Genomic DNA, 10,755 nt, shown 5'->3' with positions numbered 1-10,755 from the left:
GGGCTGGAAGGTTGTTTTTATTCACTCTGGGGCTCTACGCCAAGCCAGCAGTCTGCCTGTCGGCCTGCCTCCTGCAGTCCCTGTGACTTCGCTCCCGTGCCCGTGGTCTGCCTCACCTGTCAGTGCCCTCTCCCCCAGCATCTCAGTCTTGTCTAGTGTCTTAGGCCTGCTTTCATCCCCCTTAAACACTTCTGTCGGGGAGTGGGAATCATGTCCGCCCACACTCGGGGGGAAGGTGTTGGGGAGCCCGCACCTGGATTTCATATGTAAATGAGACACTGGCTGCGGTTGGGCACACTGCATGGAGCAAGGATCTGAAGCCTCAGGTTGCCCCCACCTTGCTCATGCTACTCTAGTAGAGTAAGGTTGGCTGTGGTGTTACCTACCATGTGTTGGTGGTCTGCTAGGGTGGCATCTTGCTGAGACCAGCACCTGCATCAGAGTGCATGACTGGACAATGGGGCCTGGCCTGTGGCATGTTTGCGAAGCATGGTTTCCTGGTTCACTTCCTGAGTAAAGGTTATCAGCTAAAATGTTCTCATTGAGATTTATGGGGTACTGTTGAGACGGGGTCTCACTATAGTCCATGCTGACTGAACTCACAGAGATCTGCCTGCCTCTACCTTTCAAGTCCTAGGATTAAAGATATGTGCCACTATGCCCAGCCCAATATAAAAGTTTCGGGTTTTGACTTTTTTTTTTTTTTTTTTTTTTTTTAGTTTTTCGAGACAGGGTTTCTCTGTGTAGCTTTGCGCCTTTCCTGGAACTCACTTGGTAGCCCAGGCTGGCCTCGAACTCACAGAGATCCGCCTGGCTCTGCCTCCCGAGTGCTGGGATTAAAGGCGTGCGCCACCACCGCCCGGCGGGTTTTGACTTTTTAATTTAAGATATTGCTCATTGTAACCCCATATAAGAAGAGTGTAAAATGTTGGACTCAGGCTCACGTGGAGTCTAGCAACTCAAGGCACGGGATTCTCTGTCAATCTCAATTCTGCTCAGTTCTACAAAGACTCAATCTGCAGGATTACAGAGTTTTAAGGGATCCCCTGGGCCAGCAAGATGAGGCTTAGTGGACAAAACTTCTTGACACCTGATGACCTGCATTCACTCTCTGGAACCAACCACATGATGGAGTTTTCCTCTGGCTTCCACACAAATGCCATGGTGTGTGCATGACTTTCCACCTCCAAAAACGTTTAAAAGGCCCCCGATGGTGAAGCTTCTGATGCAGACCTTGGTCTTCCTTGTTTTGTTTTGTTATTTGGTTTGTTGAGACAGAGTTTCTCTGTGTAGCCTTGGCCATCCTGGAACTTGCTCTGTAGACCAGGCTGGCCTCAAACTGTGTGCCACCACAGCCTGGCTGAACTTGGTTGGTATCCTTAAGAGATGACCTGCCAAACTCCCCCCTTCATTCTTTAGGGACAGCTGCCCTGAAAGCTTCCTGGGAATTGGTATTGCCAGGAGCCCCTCTGGTCCAGATGATAACTGTTAGTTTTGCTGGAAGGTCCAGAATCCTTGTTAGAAACAGATGAATAGGGCTGTGAGGTGGCTCAGTAGGCAGAGGTACTTGCTGCATAAATTTGGTGGCTTGAGTTTAATACCTCTGGCCTATGTAAAGATGAAAGGAGAGAACCAACTCCACAAATTGTCCTCTGACCTCTACGTATATGCTATGATGTATGAACAGACAATACCCCCAACACACAACAGTAAATAAAATGTTTAAAACCATATGTATAGGGGTGTGGGTGGATGTGGATCTCCGCAGAGGCCAGAGGCATAACCGCCTTTGGAGCTGGAGTTACAGGGACTGTGAAATGACTGATGTGGGTGCTGGGAATTGAACTCAGAACTTTTTCAAAAGCAGTAGCACTCTCAATCGCTAAGCCATCTCTCCATCCTCAAATAAATAAAACTTTGAAAAGGAATAGATGCATAGAAATGGACTCTTCGGGACCTTCCCAAACCATCGCTCAGGTTTTATGAACAGTGGGAACTCCATGTGGGGTTTTGTTTCGTTTTTCCGCCACCTAGTGGTCAGTTTTGGAATTCCCATGTAGCTTGAGCTCTGAATCGTCCTTTGCTCTCCTGTCTGGGCTAATCAGCCTCTGTAGTGTGGAATCTTGCGTACATGTTTCTCCTGAATAGTCCCCTCTTTTGTTTTGTTTTGAGACCGAATCTCTATGTATCCCTAGATGGCCTGGAACTCCCTATGTAGACCAAACTTGTCTGGAATTCATAGAAATCTGCCTGTCTCTGCCTCCCAAGTGCTGGGATTAAAGGCCTGGTTTATGATTCCAATTTCTTATCCCTGCAATTTAAAAGCCAGGGGAAGCTATGACCGTCATCCTAGCTACACCAGAGTCTGAGGCAGGAGTAAATAAATTCACGTCTAGCCTTCGAAACCTAGTGAGATCCTATCTTTAAAAGTAAGACATGGGGCTGGGGAGATGGCTCGAGTGTAAACTGAATTTGAGTTCTCAGCACCCACCTGAAAGTTGAGTGTGTGCCTGTAACTCCAGCACTGTCAGGTAGAGACAGATTCATCTGGGAGCTTGCTAGCAAGCAGCCTAGCTGGAAAAAAAAAAAAAAAAAAAAAAAAAAAAAAAAAAAAAAAGAGCTTGAAGTCAGGGAGAGACCACGTCTCAAAAAATAGGGTGTTAGGAAGCAGTGCTGGAGAGATGGCTCAGTGGTTAAGAACACTAGCCTCTCTCCCAAGGGCCCATGTTCAATTCCCAGCACCCACATAGCAGCTCACAATTGTCTGTATCTCCAGTTCTAAGAGATCCAACACTTTTCTTCTGGCTTCCAAGGGCACAAAGCCCACATTTATGCAGACAAAACACCCATGTACATAAAATGAATTAACTTAAAAATTAAGGTGGCCAAGTGTGGTGGCACATGCCTTTAGTCCAAGCATTCAGGAGGCAGAAACACTCTGAGTTTGAGGTTAGCCTGTTCTACAGAGACAGCCAGAGCTACACAGAGAAACCCTGTCTCAAAATATCTATCTATATCTATATCTATATATACATACATATATATATATATATATATATATATATATATATATATAGAGAGAGAGAGAGAGAGACAGACAGACAGACAGACAGACAGATAAATGAAGTAGAGAGTAATAGAGATCCAAAGTTGACCTCTGGATTGCATACACGCATGTGTGTGTGTGTGTGTGTGTGTGTGTGTGTGTGTGATAATATGATGCTCCAAATCTGCCTGAGTTTTGTCTAAGACATCCTGTTTCATTCTAGGCAAACACCACAATACATGTCAGCACACTAAAATAGAAAGAAAATCCAAACTTGTTTATGCATTAAGTTCCTGTGGCCATGTGTCTGCAGTAAGGAAACCAGGGTGCCCCTGAACTAAAGGAGTAGTTTATCATCTCCTTTAAAGCCGGAGGACTGAGCCTATCAGGACTTTAAAGAATGCTGAAGCCAGGCATGCTGCCACAGACAGACAGGTGGATATCTAAGCTGGAAGCTAGCCTGGTCTACATAATGAGTTCCAGGCCAGCTAGGGTGACATAGTAAGACCCCATCTCAAACAAAACAAAACAAAAACCAACTATTTGGGCTGGCAAGACACAACTAAATAAATGTTATCAAACAAAACTCTCCCGTGAAAATACATCTTACTAGAAATAAGTAAAAAGGAAAAAAAGCCTATTCAAATTCCTGAAAAATTACCTTGCAAAAAATATGCACATGCATACACACTACTCCACCATAGGCAACAGTGGTAAAAGTTAAGTGCAAAGATACTAGTTTTATCCAAGATACAGATAGGATTTTATTTGAATCAAAGAAATTCAAGCCCTACATAGAGAAATGGAGGAAGGGAATCAATCAGTCTGGGGAAATGACAGATTAAAGGTCACTTTCTGACTAGTAAAATGGCTCAGTGCTTGAAGTATTTGCTGAACAAGCCATGAGAATCTGAGTTTGCCCCCCCCCCAACCACATTAAAGTCTGGTATGGGGATGTGTTCCTATAACCACAGCTCTGTGGGGTAGAGACAGGTGGACTCTGGAGACTCACTGTCCAGCCAGTATAGCCAAAATGGAGCTCCAGGTTCAGTGGCTGTGGTAGTTTGAATGTCATTGGCCCCATAATCTCACAGGGAGTGGCACTATTAGGAGGTGTGGCTTTGTTGGAGTGGGTATGGCCTTTTTGGAGGAAGTGTTTCACTGTGGGGGTAGGCTTTGGGGTCTCATATATGCTCTGGGATACTGCCCAGCATGTCAGATGACTTCCTGTTGCCTGCAGGATGTAGAACTCTCAGCTACCATCATCTGCCTGCATGCCATCATGCTCCCCGTCATGATGATAATGGACTGAACCTCTGCAACTGTAAATGAGCCACCCCAAAGAAATGTTTTCTTTATAGAAGTTGTTGTGGTCGGGGCTGGAGAGATGGCTCAGCGGTTTAGAGCACTGACTGCTCTCCCAGAGGTCCTGAGTTCAATTCCAGCAACCACATGGTGGCTCACAACCATCTGTAATGAGATCTGGTGCTCTCTTCTGGCCTGCAGGGGCACATGCAGGCAGAATCCTGTATATATAATAATAATAAATCTTTAAAAAAAAAAAGTTGTGGTGGTCATGGTGTCTCTTCACAGCAATAGAAACCCTGACTAAAGCAGTGGGAGACCCTGTCTCAGAAAATGAGGTGGAGAGTGAAAAGGGAAGACACCTAATGTCGGCTTCTGGCTTCCACTCAAGTATACACAGGCAAGTGCACCTGCATCCATGCATACAAGAGTGAGTGAGCGTGAACGTGTGTGTGTGTGTGTGTGTGTGTGTGTGTGTGTGCGCGCGCGCGCGCGGGGATCAGTTTCTCCAAGGTAATATCAGATACAGTGAGTTGCCAAGAAAACTTATTGTAAATTTGCAAATAAATGCCGAGGCCAGAGGCTATCCTAAAAGGTGGAACAAGGAAAGATATCAAAGGTCTCTCCTTTTCCCAAAATCCACAAGGAAGCAAACATCGGTTGTTTTTGTTGTTAAATCTGCATCCCAGGTCCGTAAGTGCCAGGCACCTTCTCTGTAGGAAATGTTTCCATTATCATTCAAAAAAAAAAAAAAGTCAAGGGCTGGTAGAGAGACACATGTGGGGTCCCAGGAAGCCAAGACAGGAGGATCTTGAGTGAGACCCTGTCTCAAGACAATAACAACAAAATCCAAAATTCCCTGATGGACAGTATAGGGGTGCATGGCAACAACCAGGGAGAGAAGGAGGGGACTTGAGGTTGGGCGGTGGTGGCACACGCCTTTAATCCCAGCACTCAGGAGTCAGGCAGGCAGGATCTCTGTGAGTTTGTGAGGCCAGTCTGGTCTACACAGCGAGTTCCAGGAGAGCGGGGACTACACAGAGGAACCCTGTCTTGAAAAACAAACAACAACAACAACAAAACAGAGCAATATAGGAGAGAAAGCATTTATTTTATTTTAGCTCACAGTTCCAGGAGACTGATCATTGAAGGGACACTGAAGTCACAACAGCAGGAGCTGTAAACAGCTGGTTACACGGTATCCACAATTAAGAAGCAACCTCTGCCTAGGCAATGGTACTGCCCGCAGTTGGGCAGGTCTCCCCACCTCATATAATATCATCAAGGTAACTGCCCACAGACATGGCCACAGGCCAACCTTACTGTAGCAGGGCCCCAGACCTTAGTAGATCCTGAACCTTAGCACAGCTGGCTCCATGATGGAAGTGCCATTCAGGCTGTAAAATAAAACTCAGCATGTAGACAGCACCACCTGCCAAAAAATGAAAACAAAGACCTAATCCATCCAAGTCCACAGTTCTGGGAACGTCTCTAAGAGCACTAACCTTGCATTTTGACTTCTGCAGTTCTGCTTCTGGCTAACTGTTCTCGTTAACTGAAGTATGTGAACCCAGAACACATTTTTGTGCTTAAAAACTCATCCTGAGAAAAGCTCGGGGCTACACTGGGATCCTGAGCACCCAGTGTAGTCACCAGCTGGCTAATAAAGACTTTCATTGGCTTAAACCCATGTCTGAGCAGTCTCTTCTGTAGACTACCCTACAGCATTTCTGGAGGTCCCACCGAGATCCCAGAGACCAGACCTTTAAACGGGGGGGGGGGGGGGGGGGGACGGGACACACAAGTCTCAGAGGCCCCTGGAGTGAGGAGCAATGAAGGGGCTCCTGGAGGGGGCACAGCCCCAGATGTCCCAGGTCCCCAGGGCTCCTTTCGATCTATCACTGCCTAATGATTCAGGAGGGTCTGACACTTCCACCCCAAAAGGAACACATTAGAAAGTTGTTTGGTCTGTCACCTCCAGAAACAAAGGCATCTGGTTAAGATGCCTTCTGTTTGGACTCAGACATAGGAGAGGGTGGACACAACTGCTAACACCGTGTCTGGGATCCATGTGAGATGTCACTAGATCCCTTTGTCTGTTCAGGTGTATGAATGGGGGGGGGGGGCGGGCACCCTGGTTGTCTTTACTGTCTCTCTGTGTGTATGTGTGTATAGAGGCCTTGCTATTTCAGTAAACTCTGGTATCCAGAGGCAGCAATACCCAGCTGCACTAGGAACTCTCAAACCTGTCTCTGAGTCTTTATGGCAGCAGTCCTACTCTGAGACAGGCTCCTTTCACCTCCCCTCAGCTGGTAGCCAAGATCTATAGCCTCTGATGTACAAAGCTGGGCTTTCTTAGCAGTCCCTCAGTGGCCCCTTTACAATCGATTTTCCTGGGAAACCTCTGGTAGAAGGGCAGGAGGTCAGCCTTCAGTGTCCCATCAAACAGGGCGAGCAAACATTTAAATCTTTAGGCAACTTGGTCCGTGTAAGTTGCCTGCTGTAACTTCCCACTAGGTCTGTCCACTTAAAAGCAAAGATGGGTTGACTCACCTCTGCCAGTGGGAGACTGAAGAATATACGCCTGTCAGGTCCAAGACAGTGCACACCTGTTTCTCTGGAACAATCAGACTCATGAGAATCAGAGGTCCCAGGTGTCTTCACAGGCAGGAGAGGTGTATTCCAGGGAGACTGGCAGGGCACCAGGATGCCTGTCCCAGCAAAAGACCAAAGACAATAGGAGTTTTAACCCAAACTTTGGGGCCATGGAAATGCCCTGTGACAAACCTGTCCAAAGGATTGGCCCCTGTGGCCACAGGATGGCCCAACTGCCTAAGAGCTCTGGTGGCCATTACTAGTTTAATGAAAAACAAACAAGTTAACTCTGGGTCCAGATCTTATCCTCACAACACCCTACGATGTGGTTGAGGCCCTCCTCTGAGGAACACCAGGATGCTGGCTGTCTAATAACTGTGTGACCCAGTACCAGGCCTGACTCTTGGCCCACCCTGGAGTCCTGTTGGAGAAACCCACCGCCATCAGTTCAGCTACCCTTTTGCCTGGTGATGCTCGTCGGAGGAAAGTCCACCGCCATATACACGGAATGCCTACCAGTCAAAATGCTTTTACTACCGGGCATGTCCATGGTATGATCTATAAAGAAAGAGGGCATCTCACCACTGGGAAAAGGGACATAAATAAATAAATAAATAAATAAATAAATAAATAAATAAATAAATAAATAAATAAAACCTTGGCCCTCCTAGAGGTTATTTGGCTTCTCCTACAAATTGTTGTCCTCCACTGCTGGGCTGATGACCTGGCTGCCAGACAAAGATCCCTGAGACCAGTGGGGCCTATTGATATTCTGATGACATACCATGTCCCAGTGCTGCCTCAGACTCCATGGTAAAGAAGGATTGGACAGCTCGAACCCAGGAGTTGACAGAGGACACCAGAGGGAAAGGTTATTCTCCCAGAAACGACTGGCAGGACTCTGGTGACTGACCTTCGCCAGGATACTCATCTGGGATCCACACAACTTTCTGTGTGTCTCAGAACAAGGTATGTTATACCTAGACAGGGTAGCCTAGCATGGGATATCTCAGCCAGATGCCAGATTTGTGCTCAAGTGAATCCAAAACAGAGAGTCCTTACCCAGGAAGGGTCCAAATGAGACCAACACTCCGGTCAACTCTGGGAAATCTGACTTCACCAAGATCCAGCCTGCTGAGGGGAGGATAAAAGTACTTACTAGTTTTTATAGATAGCTTTTCCTGATGGGTAGAAGTGTCCTCCACCAGGACTGAAACTGTATAGGGCTGAAGAAATAGCTCAGTGGTTACAAGCATGCAGTACTCTTGCAGAGGACCTGAGTTCTGTTTCCAGCACCTTCATCTGGTGGCTCACAACCACCTGGAACTCCAGCTCTGGAGGATCTAATGCCCTCTCCTCTTTTGGCCTCTATAGGTATATGCACATAAGCACGAATTCCCACACCTTTAATCCTAGCACTCAGAAGGCAGAGGCAGGTGGGTCTCTGCGAGTTTGAGGCCAGCCTGGTCTACAGAGCAAGTTCCAGGACAGCCAGGACTACAGAGAAACCCTGTCTCAAAAAAAAAAAAGAGAGAGAGAGAGAGAGAGAGATGGACAGAGCTCTGTGTAACTCTATTTAACTTCACCCTACCCTTGTCCACAATAATCAGGTGAAGTATATGTTCTTTTCTTTGTCTATCAGCACAGGGTTTAGTGTCAGCTATCCTCTTTGGCCTCTCCCTTGTGTAAGATGTCAGGAAACTCTGGACAAACTACAGTAGCAAGAACAGTGTGAGGAAATAACGTTTGCTCTTAAGATTTGCAGAACTGAAAAGCATCTTGACAATGGCCAACAGTGCCTGGATTTCCAGAGAAGCAGATGAAATCAACTTGTATTGCAAAATGTGGGCCCAGTGGGAAGTGGCACCAGTACATGAAGTCAGTCCTGGCATGCCAAGCGATGAGGAGTATTATTCTCAGGAAAAGCATCCTCCAGGGAGCAAAGGAACACATGCTAACAGATGCTTCCTAAGAAGGAGCTTCTCATCAAGGCCAGGTTTCTGAATACGCTATTATCTTCGCACCAGCCTGGGAACACCCATCACTGCTTATATAACATACTCCTAAATTTGTTTCTCCCCAAATGGACTTTGTTTTCAGATTTCTGAGACAAAGTCTCAAGTAGCCCAGGCTAGCCATGAATTTACAATGTAGCTGAGAATGACCTTGACTTTCTGAACCTCTTGTCTCTGCCTCCCAACAAGTGGGATCACAAGCATGTCTGATCACCTCTGATTTACACAGTAACAGGGGTTGGAAACCAAGGCTTTGTGCATGCTAGGCAAGCACTCTGGTAACTGAGTTACATCTCCAGCCTCAGGATGAGCATTTTGACAACTCCTCCATCTTCTCAATTAATTTGAAGTCCAGATCTTAAAATTAATCTCCCTTGCCTCAACACCATCTCTCAATTTATCAGCCTGCCAGGTAGCACTCAACTGGGCCAGGGAGAGATTCAGCACAATAAGGAATCCAGAGTTAGGAAAAGGACCCCAAGCTGTGCTCTTTATTAGATAAGGGCCTCACAGAAGGCTTATTTGAAATAATGACACTACACCTGAGACCTGAACGAAGAGATACAGAAACACCTGTAGGCAGCGGGAGATAAAGTGGTAAAGTGCTGGCCTAGCAAACAAGGCTTAAATTTAATCCCCAGAACCAAAATTTAAAAAAGGGTGTGTGTGTGTGTGGAGAGGGCAGGAGGAGCAAAAGAAACAAAGAAATACCTGTAAGAGCCGCATTTCCATTAGAGGAAACAGAAAATGTTAAAATTTGGGGGTGAGGGGCTAAGGAGATGGCTCAGGAGTTAAAGCGCTTGCTGCATTAGTGTGAGGACTAAAATTCAGCTCCCCAGAAACCCAAGAAAACGCAGGATGGGCGTGGCAGCATACCTGTAATTACAGCCCGGGAAGGGGAAATCAGAAGATCCCCACAGCAAGCTGGCTACCAAGACCAGACGTATCGCGAGCTCTGTACTGGATTGAGAGACCCTGCCTCAGTGAACAAAGTGGAAGAGCGATTGGGTATGATGATTCTTGCCATCAACCTCAGACCGCCATATGTACGGGCACTTGTGCACGCACATCTACTACACACGTGCAACACACATGCAAAAACATGCACACGCACATGCACACCACCGACACACAAAAAATTGGGGAACCAAAATGGACCTGATGTGAGGAGGGGGGACAGCAGGTGGAAGACGGGGGAACACAGGCACGGATTACAAACTTTTGAAGTAAGACTCCGCGAGAGAGATCTCTGAGAAGAGTTAAGATGTACTTTATGTCCAGGAGCAGCTTTGCAAGTCTTAGGCCTAATTTGCACTAGGTGAGACGGGTCACCTAGGTCACGCGAGGGGACTGTGGGGCAGAACGGGACCGAGTAATAGGGAGACCAGCCAGGGGAAGGGATGAAGGTGGCTAGACCACGGTGCGTAGGAGAGAAGGGAGAACGTGGAGGTGCTAAAAGGAGTCACACCTTATCTCACCAACTGCTGGGTGGCGTTTCAGACTTGAACTCAGTAAGTCTTGAGTCCTAAGGGACCACAAATGACAGTCCAGTCGTCCCAAGCTCGGAAGATTCAGAGACCCAAGCGTAAGTCCTAGCCTCGCCATTAGTAGCCGCGGCTCTGTGGGGAAAAGCATTCTATCCTTATCTATTAAACAGAAATGACCAGATGGGCGCGGACCTCACACACCACTGACCCGCAGGCGACGGCCAGCAGCTAACTTCCGGGCCAGCGGATTTGAGAAGCCGGCGGGCTGCAGCGCTGCTAGTCAATGCGCGTGCTCAGGCCTCGGGCC

General features: G+C 47.2%; 1 long non-coding RNA gene across 6 annotated transcripts; it reads right to left on the bottom strand.

Moving 5' to 3' along the window:
- Positions 1-5,441: 5,441 nt before the first annotated feature.
- Positions 5,442-10,733, bottom strand: LOC121825474 (uncharacterized). 6 transcript variants are annotated; one of them, XR_013047767.1, is made up of 6 exons: positions 10,430-10,733; positions 9,838-9,936; positions 8,009-8,080; positions 7,385-7,504; positions 6,905-7,062; positions 5,442-5,783 (listed from the first exon to the last, which is right to left on the bottom strand). It is a non-coding gene; the product is annotated as an uncharacterized LOC121825474 (long non-coding RNA). The 6 variants fall into 6 exon arrangements; XR_006067782.2 differs by having other exon boundaries at positions 7,403-7,504; XR_013047769.1 differs by having other exon boundaries at positions 7,463-7,504.
- Positions 10,734-10,755: the final 22 nt, after the last annotated feature.

This window comes from Peromyscus maniculatus, chromosome 23, assembly GCF_049852395.1.
Source record: "Peromyscus maniculatus bairdii isolate BWxNUB_F1_BW_parent chromosome 23, HU_Pman_BW_mat_3.1, whole genome shotgun sequence".
In the NCBI taxonomy this organism is placed as follows: Eukaryota; Metazoa; Chordata; class Mammalia; order Rodentia; family Cricetidae; genus Peromyscus; species Peromyscus maniculatus.
This window is presented reverse-complemented; position numbering and strand designations above follow the sequence as displayed.